This window comes from Neoarius graeffei, chromosome 2 (assembly GCF_027579695.1).
Source record: "Neoarius graeffei isolate fNeoGra1 chromosome 2, fNeoGra1.pri, whole genome shotgun sequence".
Classification (NCBI taxonomy): Eukaryota; Metazoa; Chordata; class Actinopteri; order Siluriformes; family Ariidae; genus Neoarius; species Neoarius graeffei.
The window spans coordinates 80,473,147-80,492,517 of NC_083570.1; the positions used below are offsets into that span (position 1 = coordinate 80,473,147).

The following is a 19,371-nucleotide window of genomic DNA, read 5'->3' on the forward strand; positions in this document are numbered from 1 at the left end:
AAAACCGCTCTTTTATTATAATGATGAATCATCAGGGAATAATACATGGGCACATAGTCCTACATAATGGCCTCATATTTCTTAGTCAATATACACCACAAAAAGACTGGATCTAACAGCTCCCAGGATATAGCTGTTTATTGGTAGGCCAACATGTGTTTTAGACAATTGTGGCGTTCAAATTGATGTAAACAAATCTATAAAAAGACAGACTTTATCTGTTTAAGGGTCCAAGTCTGTAAAGTTCTCAATGCATGGTGACATTTGAGCCCAGTTCAAGAGGTGAAGTGTGTGCCGCATTCAATACGAGCTCATTAATCACTGCCACTTTTAACCTATAATTTGACCATGTTTTGCTTGTGTTGTTTTGCTTTGTAAGAATGCACAAGTAAATACAAATGTTGTTATCTGAATATCCAATACAATTTTCAGTCTTATTATGTCTCTGTCCCAACTTTTTTTGAGTGTGTTGCAGGCATCAAATTCTAACTTCATTTATATTTACAAAATACAATTAAGTTGGACAGTAAAACTAATAAAAATATTTTCTTTGGACTTCTGTCAGTTAAATAAAGGTTCACATGAATTAGCAAATCACAGATGTTTGCTTTTATTGCATTTTGGAAAATATACCAACTTTTCTGGACGTGGGGTTTGTACCAGAAACTACTGAAACTATGCAATCTACAGACAAATAATCTCCTGGCACATAGAGTCAGGGCTTTGAACCAGAATTTTTTTCCTATTGGTTCGTTCCGAACAGAAATGGAATTTTAACGTTTCCGGTTTTGGATTCCACCATTAAATAGACGTTCCCGAACCAGTTAGAACAAAAAAATTTCGTTCCCGGAACGGTTAATTACGTTCCCTGTCAGCTGTTTAACAAATGGCTATAAAATTATGTCTCTGTCTCATCCAGCTTAAGCCAAATGTAGGCTAATTCTATTACAACCTTCATTAAATAAGACAAGAAATAATTCAAAACAATTATTATTTCAAATGTTGGCGATTTGGATTCTCAGTATGTCTTCCCATCTACACAAACAGAAAAAGTGCCAAAAATGAAAGATAATTCGTTTAGTGTGTTACCAAAGGCTAGTCAGGCCCTATGCATTGATAGGCTAACAGAGATTAACGTCATTTAAGGCAGCTGGGCCATAGAAGGTTCACGCTGCACGCTGCATGCTGCACACTACACGCTACACGCGTGTAAAGAAAAGTGGACAAACGTAGCATGACTTGCTCTGGGCCATAGAACGGCGTTCACGTTGCACGCTGCACACTTCACGCGTGAAGCGAGAAATGAACATGCACACTTTTTTCTAGGCGTGAAGATGGAAATTCCAGTCAATGCATGCGGTCACCGCCGCGCCAGCCAATCAGAACGGGTCTAGGGAGATAACTCTATGCTTTCAGGGGAAAACTTCAGAAAAAATATAATTGAATGGTATAATTGAAAAATAGTTCTTCATCGGGATTGTCAAGCAGATTATAGAATGTTCGGTGAAATTCACCACGGGTTTCTCTCAGAAGGAAGTGTTCTCGGCTCCAAATTCTGTTCCTTTTTCTCTTCCTCTGTCTCAGGAAAAGCAGAATGAGGCAATCGTCGTCATCCGAAGAGTCCATATTGTTGGTTACTCGGTCAAAGTAGAACAGACGCAACACGTGAACATCCAAGCATGAAGTTTAATGGCCCAGAGTCCGGTTCTTCATGTGAACGTGTAGCGTGCAGCATGCAGCGTGAACCTTCTATGGCCCAGCTGCCTAATGTTCGCGAGCCTCTCATTAACGTGGACAAATATATTGATATCGTGTTTGAAATTGACGTTTTTGAATAACGACAGACTGCAATATTTACCTCTTATTCAAGATGTGGAGACGTGATAGTAGTCCACCCTCCTGCTCTCTACATTCAGTCAGCGAACGTCACACAGGAAGTGAACCCCAGCGGGTCATAGAAACTTGCGCAAGAGAAGAATGATTTTTTTTATTTGTAGGCTACGGAAACTTTGAGGAACGAAATAAAAACCAGTATTAACCGGTTACCATTATTTTTAATAAGCGTTTCTGTTCCGGAGCATAAAAAATAATAAAGTTTCTGGTTTCGTTTCTGTTCCATGTGAAATAGAAAAAGTTCCCGGTTTTCGTTTTCGTTCCTTGAACCGGTTCAAAGCCCTGCATAGAGTACACTGTCGAATGCTCAACATCACCTGATTCACCTGTGAGTGCACTGGGTAGCATTATTGCCTCACAACTCCAAAGTCTTGGATTCAATTCTGAGTCTGCATGGAGTTGTGTCTGGAGTTGTTCTTCCCATATCAGTATGGGTTTCTTCCACATTTTTCTGGTTTCCTCCCAATAAGCAAAAATGTGATGGAAGATGGATTGGTTACTCTAAACTGCCCCAAGGTGTGCATGAGTGTGTGAATGAGTGTGTGAATGTGTGTGTGAATGTGTGTGCGCATGGAACCCTGCCAATAGACTTGTTTCTTGTCCATGTCATGCACCCAGTGTAATGAGTTTACTGTGACCCTGACCAGGATAATGAATGAAACTAGGGTTTCTGAAAATGAATGAATGAATGTATGAATGAATCACCTTTCTAACTGAAACTGCTATTTTAAACTTACAGCAAAGGTCAGTACTTTTTATGGGTCTTGTCATGGGGGACTGTCATGGGGGACTGTCCCCCCTGAGACAAAGCTCCCTTCAGTCGCTTGCCAGCTGGCAGCACTTTCCATCCATCCATCCATTATCTGTAGCCGCTTTAACCTGTTCTACAGGGTCACAGGCAAGCTGGAGCCTATCCCAGCTGACTACGGGAGAGAGGCAGGGTACACCCTGGACAAGTCGCCAGGTCATCACAGGGCTGACACACAGAGACAAACAACCATTCACACTCACATTCACACCTACGGTCAATTTAGAGCCACCAGTTAACCTAACCTGCATGTCTTTGGACTGTGGGGGAAACCGGAGCACCTGGAGGAAACCCACACAGACACGGAGAGAACACACAAACTCCACACAGAAAGGCCTTCACCGGCTGCTGGGCTCAAACCCAGGACCTTCTTGCTATGAGGAGACAGTGCTAACCACTACACCACCGTGCCACCCCACAGCACTTTCACTTTGCGTTTTTTTTTTTGTTCTGTTTTGTTTTTTTAACCGACCCTTATACACTCTCTGATGTGCTCGGGGACAGTCGGGGCTCTGAGCGTGCCTCCCCGTGACTGTTTTGGCCCTTAAATCATCTTCAGTGTTTGAAGAAGACCACCAAAAAACCTTCGTTAGCTTAGACTGCACCATTGTTTGATTCACATAGAGATAATTACACCACCACACCAGGCCGATTAAGACACACTGTGATTGGTCAAAAGCTTGGTGCTCATTTGGTCATTATGTGTAGTCGATAATTTATTGGCCACAAGCACATGCTCATTGTTTACACTCTGGCTTTTCTAGAAAGGGATTTCTAGAAACGATGACTTATGATAATGATAAAGATGACAAATACATTCGCCACTGTGATTACTGCTAGTAATTTTCTCTTTGTCACTGATGGATTATGTTCATCAATGACAAGTGTGACGAGTGTCAGCGGGAACTCTGGGTAAGTGAGGCAAAATGTGATCACTGTTGGTGAATTACAAGAAAAAGTAAAATCTTGGGGTTTCCAAGTCTCCAAAACCACCATCAGATTCCTCCTCCTTGCCAACAGGTTATTTGGAAGGTATACCAGAAAAAAAAAAAAAGCCTTTTCTGTCAGTGAACCACAAACATAAACACCTGGAGTTTGGTGAAACACTACTACAACTTTGACTGGAATCGTGTTCTGTTGAAACGAAAATGGAGGTTTTTCTTTTTTTTGTAATAAACACTCAAGGAGAGTTTGTAAAAAGAAGGATGGCTATAATGAAAAGAACCCGATCCCAACTGTAAAACTGGTGGAGGTTCTGTGATGTTGTGGGACCGTTTTTCCTCCAAAGGACCTGGAAACCTTGTTTGGGTACATGACATTATGGACTCCATGAAATACCAGGACATTTTAAATGAAAATCTGGCTGCTTCTGACAGGAAACTAAAACTGGGTCATCATTGGATCTTCCAGCAGGACAATGATCTGAAACATCAACACAAAAATGTCTCACTGAGCACAGAATCAAGCTTCTGCCATGGCCATCTCAGTCCCCTGACCTGAACCCCATTGAAAACCTGTGAAAAAGCTGAAGAGGAGAGTACACAACAGAGGGCCTCGGACCCTGGATGATCTGGAAAGATTGTGTAAAGAGGAATGGTCTCAGATGCCCTGCTCTGTATCTCCAACCTTACAAAATGTTATAGGAGAAGACTGAGTGCTGTTTTACTGGCAAAGAAAGGTTGTTAGTTGTTAGGGAGGTTGCTACTGTTTTGCATACTCATTTCACAGGTCTGTATAACCTCTGTTAAACATATTATTTAAACACCACACAGAAATCACAGAAAAGGGTAAAAATGCCATGGCTGCATTCGTTCAATTATTTTATAAAGTCACATTTAATGTTCCATAGATTCATGTTTGTATATGTATATTCCTCAAAAACACACACACACACACACACATTTAATCCTTTTATGAGGTAAAGGAGTAGATCTGGAGGGTCCTCAGACATAGAGTGTTTTGGTAAACTGGGATGTATGGATGCTGTCAGTCCCCACTCACTTGCTCACTCGAGTTTGTTGACGGTGTAGTGGCTGGCTGCTTTATGTCCCGGGGCTCCCTCATGCCTGTGTTACCTTCTGGCTCTCTCCTTTTAGTTATGCTGTCATAGTTAGTTGCCAGAGTCCCTGCTTGTACTCAGTGCAATATGTATACTGCTCCTACTTATTCAGGTGACATTGGGCATACCTAACAACCTGTGTTTTCTTTCCCTCCCCCCCACCCCAAATCTGTCCCTCTGAGTTACATGGAGTCAACAGGAAATCTTTTGGTGGAGAGGGTGGAGACCTCGACTGGCTATCGTAGCCTGCAGGGAATCGGCCGTCAGACGTTCTGTCGCATGTCCCAGACCCGGTGAAATGTAACTGAATTGTCTTGGCCAGCCCTAAGGGTCCCATCTGCATCTCATCATTGCTGAGGAGTGTGCTCCCATCACCCAATCAAACATCCAGCCAGAGCAGGTCATGATATATTTTACCATATTAACATGCCATTGTTGTGTGTTATGCCTGATGTAAAGACTCTCGTCTCTGCGAGCCTACCACACAGATTTAATACTTGTCATTTTTAGGGCATACCTAACAACCTGTGTTTTCTTTCTCTCTCTCTCTCCCCCCCCAATCTGTCCCTCTGAGTTACACGTTGATCCTGGGATTGAGATGCTGGCCTCTTCTGCCCCTCGGACCTGCTTGATCCATCCTGGTGCCCTGTGTCTGGTCGGAGTTTTATCGCACCGCTCCTGTGAAGGACGGCCCCATGAGGACAGTTGAGGGTTATACCTGTTAAAACTGTTAATATTATAGTCAGGCTGTCTGTTGTTGCCCAAATGAGGATGGGTTCCCTTTTGAGTCTGGTTCCTCTCGAGGTTTCTTCCTCATGTCGTCTGAGGGAGTTTTTCCTTGCCACCGTCGCCACAGGCTTGCTCATTGGGGATAGATTAGGGATAAAATTAGCTCATGTTTTAAGTCATTCAAATTCTGTAAAGCTGCTTTGCGACAATGTTTATTGTTAAAAGCGCTATACAAATAAACTTGATTTGATTTGATTTGATTTAAGTCCAAAGTTGGGAAAACACCTCTGTTTTGGGCAAAGTCTTCAAGTCATTAGTTTGAGATCCTTTCGTTGCTTTCTTACAGATTCAAACTGCCACTTGAAAAACAGGAAACACGAAAGGTCCTCCCTAGAGGTTTGTCTGCTCTGGGCTACTGTAGTGGCACAACATGGTGACTTTGTGAAAGTGGATCCACACCTTATGTCGATATAGAAGGCTCATTCTATGCTCATAAAAACACAATGATTTGTAGCTACAGGTAATTATACACTAATTGAAACATACTTATGAATACTATATTCCATTTCTGCTAATAGATCCCCGTAAATCCTTTAGTGGACCCTTAACTCCAAAAATTATTCTCAGACATTGAAGACAGATTGGTGACTGATGGCTTTCATCTGCATAATGGCTACAAATGACATGAGAATAATGGTAAAACACTGTTATCCAGCATTTAAACAAGATATTTGTTGAACTTTATTTCTATGATCTAATTACCTTTATTCTGCAGTTTTACCATACATGAAGATTGTACACCTGCAAAATAAAGCATTGATGCTGTCTGTGGTTCCCCTCCACTTCTGCATTCATCCACCATCCCTGCCAAGAAAAACACAATCACCTAAACACACCAACAGGTCATTAATTTGCTTCGGTGCTGGAGGAAGGAGATTTCATTCCAGCCATAACAGCTGGTCTCCATACCCTGAAGCACGACCTGGCTCAATGAAAAGGCTGTCGGGAAAGTTTCGGGAAATGCCCACTGAATGTTTCGAAACAATAATAAAGCACTGTTTAAAAACTGCAGAAAAAGGAAAGCACCACCCTTTCATCCCTAAGTGTACGTGTACAAGTGTACCATCTGATAACACATCAAAGCACTGGTGATATCTGTTCATCTTCAGTGTAGTTCAAGGCAAGTTCTAGTTCTCCATTCCATTTCATAATATACAATGAGTATCTCATCTCATCTCATTATCTGTAGCCGCTTTATCCTGTTCTACAGGGTCGCAGGCAAGCTGGAGCCTATCCCAGCTGACTACGGGTGAAAGGCGGGGTACACCCTGGACAAGTCGCCAGGTCATCACAGGGCTGACACATAGACACAGACAACCATTCACACTCACATTCACACCTACGCTCAATTTAGAGTCACCAGTTAACCTAACCTGCATGTCTTTGGACTGTCGGGGAAACCAGAGCACCCGGAGGAAACCCACGCGGACACGGGGAGAACATGCAAACTCCGCACAGAAAGGCCCTCGCCGGCCCTGGGGCTCGAACCCGGACCTTCTTGCTGTGAGGCGACAGCGCTAACCACTACACCACCGTGCCACCATAATATAGTATATTAAACATAATTAATTATTTGCTTTACCCATTGTACATATATGACCAACATGAGAGCTCTGACACTCAGTCACCATCATGATCAAAGTGGGGCATCTGGGACTCTCCCCCAGAAAACTTGGAGATTCACAGACTTTGGTTCGAACATTATTGTGACGTTGTCAAATTACCAAACCAAGCCTACAGCAAATGCACTTTTTAAGCTAAATAGTTATTATTAAGGAAGGAAGGAAGGAAGGAAGGAAGGAAGGGAATCTTTGAAAAAAAATTCTTTAAGGTCTCAAATTATTGCGTAAGACAGATGTGTGATCAAAGGAACAATTCTCAAGCAACTAGCTGAAAACAAGTGCAGGCTATTGACAGTGATAGAGAAAGTAAGATGGTTTTCCCTTAATTGAGGTAACGCTGCATTGGAATGCCCTCAAAAGAATATCAGCACCATGGCCAGCTACCACAGCAAAACTATTGAAAATATGCACATGTACCTGAGGCACAGTCAGCTCTAACTGCCTGAGGCTGGGAGATTACAACTGGACAGTTGAGGCTGGGCTGGCAGTGCAATCAGGAGTAGACAAAAAAAGACAAAAAATACGCCACATAGAAGAAGAACATCTCTGAATGCTCTGCTCACCTCTGAGGTCCATATGCATCTGAAGTACACTTTCCAATCAAATAATTTCCCCCATGATGCTCAGATGTCTACTGACATCATCCTATTTACAGTGGTGCTTGAAAGTTTGTGAACCCTTTAAAATTTTCTATATTTCTGCATAAATATGACCTAAAATATCATCAGATTTTCACACAAGTCCTAAAAGTAGATAAAGAGAACCCAGTTAAACAAATGAGACAAAAAATATTATACTTGGTCATTTATTTATTGAGGAAAATGATCCAATATTACATATCTGTGAGTGGCAAAAGTATGTGAACCCCTAGGATTAGCAGCTAATTTGAAGGTGAAATTAGAGGCAAGTGTTTTCAATCAATGGGATGACAATCAGGTGTGAGTGGGCACCCTGTTTTATTTAAAGAACAGGGATCGATCAAAGTCTGATCTTCACAACACATGTTTGTGGAAGTGTATCATGGACCTCAGAAAAAGCCTTGTTGATGCTCATCAGGCTGGAAAAGGTTACAAAACCATCTCTAAAGTGCTTGGACTCCACCAACCCACAGTCAGACAGATTGTGTAGAAATGAAGGAAATTCAAGACCATTGTTACCCTCCCCAGGAGTGGTCAACCAACAAAGATCACTCCAAGAGCAAGGCGTGTAATAGTCGGCGAGGTCACAAAGGACCCCAGGGTAACTTCTAAGCAACTGAAGGCCTCTCTCACATTGGCTAATGTTAATGTTCATGAGTCCACCATCAGGAGAACACTGAACAATAATGGTGGGCATGGAAAGATTGCAAGGAGAAAGCCACTGATCTCCTAAAAGAACATTGCTGCTCGTCTGCAGTTTGCTAAAGATCACGTGGACAAGTCAGAAGGCTTTTGGAAAAATGTTTTGTGGACAGATGAGACCAAAATAGAACTTTTTGGTTTAAATGAGAAGCGTTATGTTTGGAGAAAGGAAAACACTGCATTCCAGCATAAGAACCTTGTCCCATCTTTGAAAAATGGTGGTGGTAGTATCATGGTTTGGGCCTGTTTTGCTGCATCTGGGCCAGGACGGCTTGCCATCATTGATGGAACAATGAATTCTGAATGATACCAGCGAATTCTAAAGGAAAATGTCAGGACATCTGTCCATGAACTGAATCTCAGGAGAAGGTGGGTCATGCACCAAGACAACGACCCTAAGCACACAAGTTGTTCTACCAAAGAATGGTTAAAGAAGAATAAAGTTAATGTTTTGGAATGGCCAAGTCAAAGTCCTGACCTTAATCCAATCGAAATGTTATGGAAGGACCTGAAGCGAGCAGTTCATGTGAGGAAACCCACCAACATCCCAGAGTTGAAGCTGTTCTGTATAGAGGAATGGGCTAAAATTCCTCCAAGCCGGTGTGCAGGACTGATCAACAGTTACCGCAAACGTTTAGTTGCAGTTATTGCTGCACAAGGGGGTCACACCAGACACTGAAAGCAAAGGTTCACATACTTTTGCCACTCACAGATATGTAATATTGGATCATTTTCCTCAATAAATAAATGACCAAGTATAATAGTTTTGTCTCATTTGTTTACCTGGGTTCTCTTTATCTACTTTTAGGACTTGTATGAAAATCTGATGATGTTTTAGGTCATGTTTATGCAGAAATATAGAAAATTTTAAAGGGTTCACAAATTTCAAGCACCACTGTAGGCTGTTGCTCAGCAAAAAAATTATACTCTACATTACATGGCCAAGGATGCTTGGGAGCATCAGCATAATGGAGACAAATGAGTGCAAAGCAGAAAGTGTATCATGAGCAAATCTAGTTGTACAAGTTTCAGACAGGGAGCCAGCTCATGAATCTCTTTGGTAAACTTCACATTTCTGGTAACGTCGCAGAAGACTGTGGCCACTTCTGAGAAGCTGACGAGTCAGGTGAGCTGGCTCAGCTGACAGAAAGGTGAAAATCCCATCATGTTAATCTGTCAAATAGATGGATAAATTGTCTACTTGTTTGCTGTGGTCCCCAGGAAGCGTGGTGCTTGGCTCAAAGCTCTGGGCCCACCAGTGCCAGAAACTCACTGGAACTGGAGAATCCATTCAAAATGTTTTTCACCACACACCTATTTTTTTTTATCTTTGTCTTACTGTTTCTTTGCATCCATTTTGTGTTTTATGTTGTATTTTTTTTTTAAACTTGGTTCTGCCTCTTCTTAGCCAGAGCTCGTTTGGAAAAGAGACCCTGTCTCAATGTGATTACCCTGTTTCAATAAATGATAAATAAAAAATGCATTTATCATGTTCCCCAGCTAGACCAATGTTTTACAACATTGCTCACATACCGTATAGGAGCCATCACATATATACACCCACCAAGTGCAATTATTTGGCTGCGGTCATACCTGCGGACCAAAAGGGTATGAGACTTAAAATATAGTGGGAGATTGTAAGTCCATTGTCAAACCCCATGATGGCCAAGCTGGATGAGTTGCTCTGGTTCTGTAATGATTTCCAAAAGCTAAATAAGGTATCAAACTTTGAAATCTACCTCATGCCCTGAGTGGAAAAGCTTGTTGAAAGTCTGAGAAGACTGCACTTCAGCTCAAACCATAAACTCAGGACATGTCACATGTCAACTACCATGCCATGATGGAGATTTGCACACCTGATTGGGTCTGGCAGCATCATGCCTTTTGAGCTCCTTATGACCTTTCTGCTTTAAGTGGTCATGAGATTAAAATGGGTATGCTTTGTATGTTTCTTGGCATTATGGTTTCAAATAATGACAAAGATATGTTGTTATATATTCTCCTTTTAATTTAACGGTTCCTAATTTCTTTATCTTTAATTTAGAATGTACACTGTATGTCCCAGTCCATAAACAAAAAACGTGGCCATCCCTCTACAGTATTAGCTAGTTAGCAATAAATACGAGTCGCTTGTGTAGGTTTGGTCAGACAACTTCCTGCATGTTATTTCTCGTTCCAAACCATCTCTTTGATTTTCAAAAGATGGTTGGTTGGAATTTGTGTGTGTGTGTGTGTGTGTGTGTGTGCGCGCGTGTGTGTGTGCAAGCCTCAATGCCAGACATTGCCCGAATGCCCGATTTGCCCGACCAAGACGCTCAGGCAGAAATATTTTAGCGAGTTAGGCCCATTCGGGCACACCTATGGCCGGCTTCTTTAAACACAAAAATGATTTGAGCGAGTACATTACAAAAAACAAGACGTATTAACCAGCATCCTCGCCTCCCCTGCGATCGCCATTTTGTTTTTTTCTTCCCAATTTGTAACGGCGACTCTGATTGGCTCGTTTCAGGTGCACGTGCGCATTTGTGCTTTTCATCACTATGAGTGGTCACTGGTGCCATCTACGTTTTCCCGGGTTGACTTCAGGACATCCACATATATATGTAAAAAAGCTAATGGTAAGTACATTCAGTGAATGGAAAGACATGCTTCTGCGTCTCAAATAGTAAAACACACCCTCTACAGTAAATATATATAATTTACATAGTGAATTATCCCATAGATAAATGCAGTGGTGCTTGAAAGTTTGTGAACCCTTTAGAATGTTCTATATTTCTGCATAAATATGACCTAAAACATCATCAGATTTTCACACAAGTCCTAAAAGTAGATAAAGAGAACCCAGTTAAACAAATGAGACGAAAAATATTATACTTGCTCATTTATTTATTGAGGAAAATGATCCAATATTACATATCTGTGAGTGGCAAAAGTATGTGAACCCCTAGGATTAGCAGCTAATTTGAAGGTGAAATTAGAGGCAAGTGTTTTCAATCAATGGGATGACAATCAGGTGTGAGTGGGCACCCTGTTTTATTTAAAGAACAGAGATCGATCAAAGTCTGATCTTCACAACACATGTTTGTGGAAGTGTATCATGGCACAAACAAAGGAGATTTCTGAGGACCTCAGAAAAAGCGGTGTTGATGCTCATCAGGCTGGAAAAGGTTACAAAACCATCTCTAAAGAGTTTGGACTCCACCAATCCACAGTCAGACAGACTGTATACAAATGGAGGAAATTGAAGACCATTGTTACCCTCCCCAGGAGTGGTCAAACAACAAAGATCACTCCAAGAGCAAGGCATGTAATAGTCGGCGAGGTCACAAAGGACCCCAGGGTAACTTCTAAACAACTGAAGGCCTCTCTCACATTGGCTAATGTTAATGTTCATGAGTCCACCATCAGGAGAACACTGAACAACAATGGTGTGCATGGCAGGGTTGCAAGGAGAAAGCCACTGCTCTCCTAAAAGAACATTGCTGCTCGTCTGCAGTTTGCTAAAGATCATGTGGACAAGTCAGAAGGCTATTGGAAAAATGTTTTGTGGACAGATGAGACCAAAATAGAACTTTTTGGTTTAAATGAGAAGCGTTATATTTGGAGAAAGGAAAACACTGCATTCCAGCATAAGAACCTTATCCCATCTGTGAAACATGGTGGTGGTAGTATCATGGTTTGGGCCTGTTTTGCTGCATCTGGGCCAGGACGGCTTGCCATCATTGATGGAACAATGAATTCTGAATTATACCAGCGTATTCTAAAGGAAAATGTCAGGACATCTGTCCATGAACTGAATCTCAAGAGAAGGTGGGTCATGCAGCAAGACAATGACCCTAAGCACACAACTCGTTCTACCAAAGAATGGTTAAAGAAGAATAAAGTTAATGTTTTGGAATGGCCAAGTCAAAGTCCTGACCTTAATCCAATTGAAATGTTGTGGAAGGACCTGAAGTGAGCAGTTCATGTGAGGAAACCCACCAACATCCCAGAGTTGAAGCTGTTCTGTACAGAGGAATGGACTAAAATTCCTCCAAGCCGGTGTGCAGGACTGATCAACAGTTACCGCAGACGTTTAGTTGCAGTTATTGCTGCACAAGGGGGTCACACCAGATACTGAAAGCAAAGGTTCACATACTTTTTCCACTCATATATATGTAATATTGGATCATTTTCCTCAATAAATAAATGACCAAGTATAATATTTTTGTCTCATTTGTTTAACTGGGTTCTCTTTATCTACTTTTAGGACTTGTGTGAAAATCTGATGATGTTTTAGGTCATATTTATGCAGAAAAATAGAAAATTCTAAAGGGTTCACAAACTTTCAAGCACCACTGTATATCTTACCCCATTTATCATTTGACATTGGCCCATCATGTATGTGAAGTGAAGATGACTGGGGGGAGGGAGGAGAGAGGGATGATGGATGGAAATTATTATTTTCATCATCATATCTTTTTTTTTTGCAAACTGAATAAGACAGTACTGCAGTACAGACTCCTGTTTTATAATGTTTTTAGTTTTATAATTCATCCTTGCAATATATAATATTGATTTATGTTTCATGTTTTCAGGGCTTGTCTTGTTCTTCTGTTGCAGAAATAAATGTTTTTAAAAATAAATGTTTTTTTTTTAATGTACTTTTGTCTAACTCAATTATACCCCTAGAAAACATATCAGTATTGCCTTGAACCGTGTACTTGAAAACTTGCCGCAATACTGCAAAATTTTAGGGCAAAAGGAAATTCAAGGGGGGGCGAAAAAATTTTAAGGCCATTTGCCCTGCACGGTAAAAGGTGTCAAAAGTTAACGCTGAGGCCTGGTGTGTATGTCTAGCTCATAAAAAAAGCTTTTAATCTCTCAGCTGTATTATATGGTACAATTTACTATTATGTACATTAACATAAACATATGGAATCAAATCATGGCTCTCAATCCATTTCATGAACACTGTAACAGATGCAGATCATTCTCTCATAGCTGGAGGACTGCACAACTCAAACTCTGCTAGCAGCTGAATGAAGGGCACACAAAACACCTACATGCTGAGAAAAGCTTGAGAGAACAAAATAATTGATGCTCTGCTTCAATTTTAGCTCTAACAAGCATTTCTTTATCTCCAACCTGCAGATTCCACTGAGGTGGTGGCCCTCCAGCTTCCTGCGAAGAGATCTAGAATGCCCAAGCACTCCCTACACAAACTTACCAGAAGATGCATTCACCATTCCCTTTATCACCTCTACTAAGAATTGAAATAAAATACACTCCAGGATTAAAACTGTCACTGTTTGTATAATAGTTGAAACATGAAATTGAGTAACTTCGTGCAGAAAAAAAAAGTGTTCTAAATTCAGCGAAGTACAGAAAAATTTGGATCATTTAAACTTTGAGTTGAATGAAAACTGGGACTGCCCCAGGGAAATCGGGAGAGTTGGTCAGTGAGGTTAAGACTATCATGTCGTTCTTGAGTAAAATTTAGACCTCGATATTAATGTGTCCAATCATTTACTCAACAGTTGTCAATTGAGAGGGTGTACAAAAATGCACAATATTAGTCACCACTGTTATCATGAAAGAGCTGGGTTCAAACAACACACAGAACAGTAGCGTTTTGATATGTCAAGACAAAGATGTACACACATTTCATACCTACTGAAAGCTCTACAAGCATTGCTTCATTTACCTGGAACAAATCCAGCAGGGAAACTGACGATAATAATTTTTTTTTTCTGCATGCATCATTTCATTGCACAGACCACTGCCTAGTGTCTGGGAGAAACAGCAAAAGTGACATTCAGCTGAAAGAGAAAATGACAGATAAAAAAGAGTGACAGAAGACGGGGAAGGATATATTAAATTTAAAAAAAAAAAAGTTTATTGTGATGGCAACATGAGACTGTATCATGGTTTGACTCATTCATAAGGAGATCACAGAAAACTAAACTGTTAATAATCATGTAATCATCAATAGCCAATGCCTACCGTAGCATGCAAAGACGGCTCCGGCGGACTGGGCGGATGAGTTCAATAGTTAGATCTAACGGCCAGGAAGGCGGTGCTGCAGGGCTCTGTGGAGAGCTCGGGGCGTGACCAGGTACTCAAGACGTCACGGCCATCCACTGCAGCCAACGAAATCTCCAGTTGTGACGGTTCTTTGTACCACTGGACCCCGACTTCTGAGGCTGAGAGGATGGATCTGCCCCAGTGCAACGGCCTTTCCACTAAAAGCTTTCCCGCACAGGTCCTTTGCACAAACTCATCACGTTTTCTACAAGCCCTATGGCGATGGGGGAGGGGCGAAGTGACAGGTGGAGGTAACCACTAGGAGTCATAGCACCAAACCTGCACGTAGGCGGCCTGTGGACCAGTGGTCGCTCATCTCTGACCCAGGACAACAAAGATGTTCGGCAGCCTCCCGGGCGACTGAGCAGCCCTTTTCAGGGACAGCACTGCTCACCTTTGCATGAAGGAGGGGACTAGAAAAGGTGTCCCAAATATTGCTTGTCCTAACAGAACTGGCTGGCATACCGCAGCTGGCAGTTTACCCCTACAGCGGTCGAAAAACAGTAAAAAGAAAGATGATTTTTGGAGTATGGAATGTTTGAACGCTCATGGACAGAGAGCCGTTCAAGAATTGGACTCCACAGCCACCTCCGAGTCCACAACAGATGAGCTGTGCAGGCTGTCGTCATCATTGAAACCGATGGACTACCAAGAAGAATCAATAGCCATGGGCGAAGCCTAATGGTTAGAGAAGCAGCTTTGGGACCAAAGGGTTGCTGGTTTGATCCCCTGTACCAGCAGAAATGGCTGAAGAGCCCTTGAGTAAGGCACCGGACCCCCAGCTGCGCCCCAGGGTGCACTGGGTATGTTGTATGTCGCTCTGGATAAAAGCTTCTGCTCAATGCCATTAATGTAATGCACATAAGGACACAGTGTCTGAACAAAAGCTATGGTCCCTTTCACAAATGCAATACATGTATAGCACTTTGCTCTAACCCTGTAATGTTTACCCAATTGTCTACAATTTACAAAGCGGACAAATATACTGCATAGCACACAGTGTAGTGCTCCTAACTGAATTAAAAACCAGGGGAAGAGGAAGATGTTATCTGATCAGGGGAACTCTGCATGCTTTTTTCATTACAGCTAGGTTCAATCAGAGAAGCTGTTCTTTTATCCAGGACAGAAGTCCACAGTAACGTATGCAGAACATATGGTAACATATCTTAGACATTGTGAGCTACTACCATCCGGTTCCTCATACAAGTACATACTCAAACCACAAACTTCATTAGTACACAAATTCCAGACAAGTCAGGATAAGAGGTCTGGCATTACAAGGGTTCTGTGGATATTTGTGTGCATGAGTATGTGTATGTACGCATTTGGGAAATATCATGCTACGATACATAGGTAGCACAGAAACAGTGATGGTATTGTGTGAAAACCCAAATGTAACTATGCATAAAATGCTCAAAGCAAGGACAGTTCACTAGGTGTTGAAGGCAAGGAAGGTTGTTTTCACAGTTGTGGTTTTTTGTTTTTCTACTCAGAGCCAATTTTTGCAGAGAGTATGGTATGTTTGAAGTGTACATGATGTTTTTGAGCTTGGGAGCAGTCCAGAGAACCAACCCTGGTCCTCTTGGAAACAGTGGACTGAGGCTCACTTCAACTGAACTGTGGTGTGAGCTAACTGCTCTTGTTAGCATACTGACAGATGTATATAAAACCAAACTTCAAAGGTTAAGGCTCTGGGTTATTGATCAAAAGGTTGGGGGTTCAAGCCCCAGCACTGTTGGGCCTTTGAAAGTAGATGGCCTTTTGATTTCATAAAATCAGTGAAATTTAGTTCTCTCTGAAATTTGATATGTTTATTTCTGTAATATCTAAATATATATATACTAAGTAACTTTAAAAACGCACAATGGAATTCAACACGATATCACTTTAGATCCATGCATATATTTGAAATTTATGATATTGTATGTAATGCGGCGGCACGGTGGTGTAGTGGTTAGCGCTGTCGCCTCACAGCAAGAAGGTCCTGGGTTCGAGCCCCGGGGCCGGCGAGGGCCCTTCTGTGCGGAGTTTGCATGTTGTCCGCGTGGGTTTCCTCCGGGTGCTCCGGTTTCCCCCACAGTCCAAAGACATGCAGGTTAGGTTAACTGGTGACTCTAAATTGACCGTAGGTGTGAATGTGAGTGTGAATGGTTGTCTGTGTCTATGTGTCAGCCCTGTGATGACCTGGCGGCTTGTCCAGGGTGTACCCCGCCTTTCGCCCATAGTCAGCTGGGATAGGCTCCAGCTTGCCTGTGACCCTGTAGAAGGATAAAGCGGCTAGAGATAATGAATGAATGAATGAATGTATGTAATGCACACACATCTTGAAACATCGATAAAGGACATTTATTGTCAAACTCAAGAATTAATTCACAATAAAAAAATTCAAAGTGACAGTTGGTCCATGTTCGGACCGTCATGCTGGAGATTCTGGGTCTGTGTCGTCCAGGGGTCTCAGCAGCAGTGACTGAGGGTGTCAGGAATCTGTCACGGAGGTGAGCTAGCCTGATGTGCTGATCCTGAACTGGCGTCGTGACTCGAGGCTGACCAGGGCGTGGACGATCCCTGGTGCTCCCTGTCTGTCTGTAACGCTGACTCAAATGGGAAATGGTCGAATGATGAACACCGAAGTGCCGGGCGACCTCTGTCTGTGTACTTCCGGCACGCAACAGCCCGATAGCCTGTTCACATTGATTTTGGCTTAGGCGTGGCATCTTCAATAATGACAATTTTCCCATCATTTCTCCCGGGTATTTATAGGCAAGATTGTGTGTGTACAGTGTATGCAAAATTTGTTTGAAAATTAAAGCCTGTCCATGTCATTGACTACCCAAGTCATATTGTACGTTATTGAGTACAACTCCCTTAAATTCTGATTTGAGCACAGATTTGGAACTTATTCGGGCAGAACGAAGTTATTTTTCCATTGTGATATATTTCTTTTCTTCTTGAGATAAACTCAGCACGAATTCAGCAAGTTTTATCAATGTGCGTTTTTAAAGTTATTTAGTGTATATATATATATATATATATATATATATATATATATATATATATATCCCAGGCCGTTCTGTGGCTGGGAAGTTATTTAATTTGAGGGGATTCCCTAGCAAATAACGTGCATGAAATCACTCACTTTGCGCACTCAAGCAAACAAAGGAAGTCCGTATGCGCATGCACAGGTTTACCTTCTTCTTCTTCTTCTTTTGGGTTTTACGGCAGCTGGCATCCACAGTGTTGCATTACTGCCATCTACAGGCTTACCTTGACCGTGCATTGACAGTTACGTCATTTTGTCGCTCAACGAACAGCTGATCACACAGAGGTGCTCGCTGACCGCTGATATTTATTAGTTTGGTCCTGCGTTTCCTTTCCTTCGCAACATAACGTCTTTTCTTCTCGCTTTCCATTACTGTAGTCGGTCTTCCACATTTCATTCGCACACTCACATCCTCCATTGTTCTCTCCTGTTTCAAATTTGTATCCCACAATGCCTTGTGTGAACGGGGAAAGCCCATCACCTGATGCATGACGTAGTATCTTGCATTGTGTCATGGTGAAGCAGGAAAAAATAGCAGAGAATTTTGGGCCATGTGGCTCTAAATTCATTAGTTGTTCTATTTAAAAATAATTAATAAAATTGGAAGTCTGTGATTCAAATTCAGTAGCGTTCGATCCACTAAATAAAAATAATTGGGTGTCGGGGAAGATTCTTTTTATGACCTACACTTGAAAAATCTGAAAGGCAGTCTACCTTTAAGCCAGACCCTTGACCTAATCTGCTCCAGGGATGAAGTATCATGGCTGATCCTGTGCTCTGACCCAAGCTTCCTAAAAAGCTGGAATATGCAAAAAACAATTTCACTGTAATGTATATGTGACAAATAAAGGCTTCTTCTTCTTGCAATTAGCTTACCTTTGTGGTATGAGTGCTTGCACTAAGAGTATTGTGAAAAATGCACATCTTGTGTTGGCTTGCATCACTAAAAATATTCAATTCAATTGGATTAAAATAGAGCTTTTAACAACTGAAATGGTCACAAAGCAGCATGACAGAAATCTGGATATGAGACAATTTTCTTACACAAGAATCGATCCCCATAGAGGCCAGTCTTCTTTCAGTTCAGTTTCTTGATTCACTGTGTCACATTTGCTTCAAGAATTTGTTGATATTTACTGGAGTCCATTCTTCCATCCATCTGTGTAATGCTTCCTGTTCTACTGGCTAGTACACAACTCCAAAGTATAATAGATCCACCCACATGCTTAACAATTATCGAGGTGCTCTTCTCAGTAAATACTGCTCTCTTTTTTCTCTTAACATACTTTTAGTAATTATGGCCAAATTTACATTTTTAGTTCATCAGTCCACAGCACTTGTTTCTAAAATGCCTCTGGCTTATCTAGATGTTTTGCATATTTGCAGGTTGCAAGTAAGTTTTCTTTCCAAGGACCCTTCCATGCAGCTCATGTTTGTGGAGGCAAAACTGCATAGTAGAACAGTGTGCCATCACTTCTCTATGAATTTAACTTTCCTGCAAGTCGTTAGTGTCATGTGAATTCTGGCTTTGCCTTTCATGGGCAGCATACAGGCAGTTCTGTCTAAAAGTGTTCTTGATTTTAGTTGCAGAAAAAATTTATTTTTGATAATAGTTTGCTGCAGAGGTGACATCTTTTCAGAAATTAAAAAAATATACAAAATGTATAATTTCGCGGGCGGCACAGTGGGTTAGCGCTGTTGGCTCACAGTAAGAAGGTCCTGGGTTCGAGCCCAGCAGCCGGCGAGGGCCTTTC

At 41.7% G+C, this 19,371-nt stretch overlaps 1 long non-coding RNA gene across 1 annotated transcript in view; it reads right to left on the minus strand.

Moving 5' to 3' along the window:
- Positions 1–19,371, minus strand: part of LOC132881944 (uncharacterized) — a 126,925-nt gene that overhangs the window by 75,107 nt on the left and 32,447 nt on the right. The window lies entirely within an intron of this gene.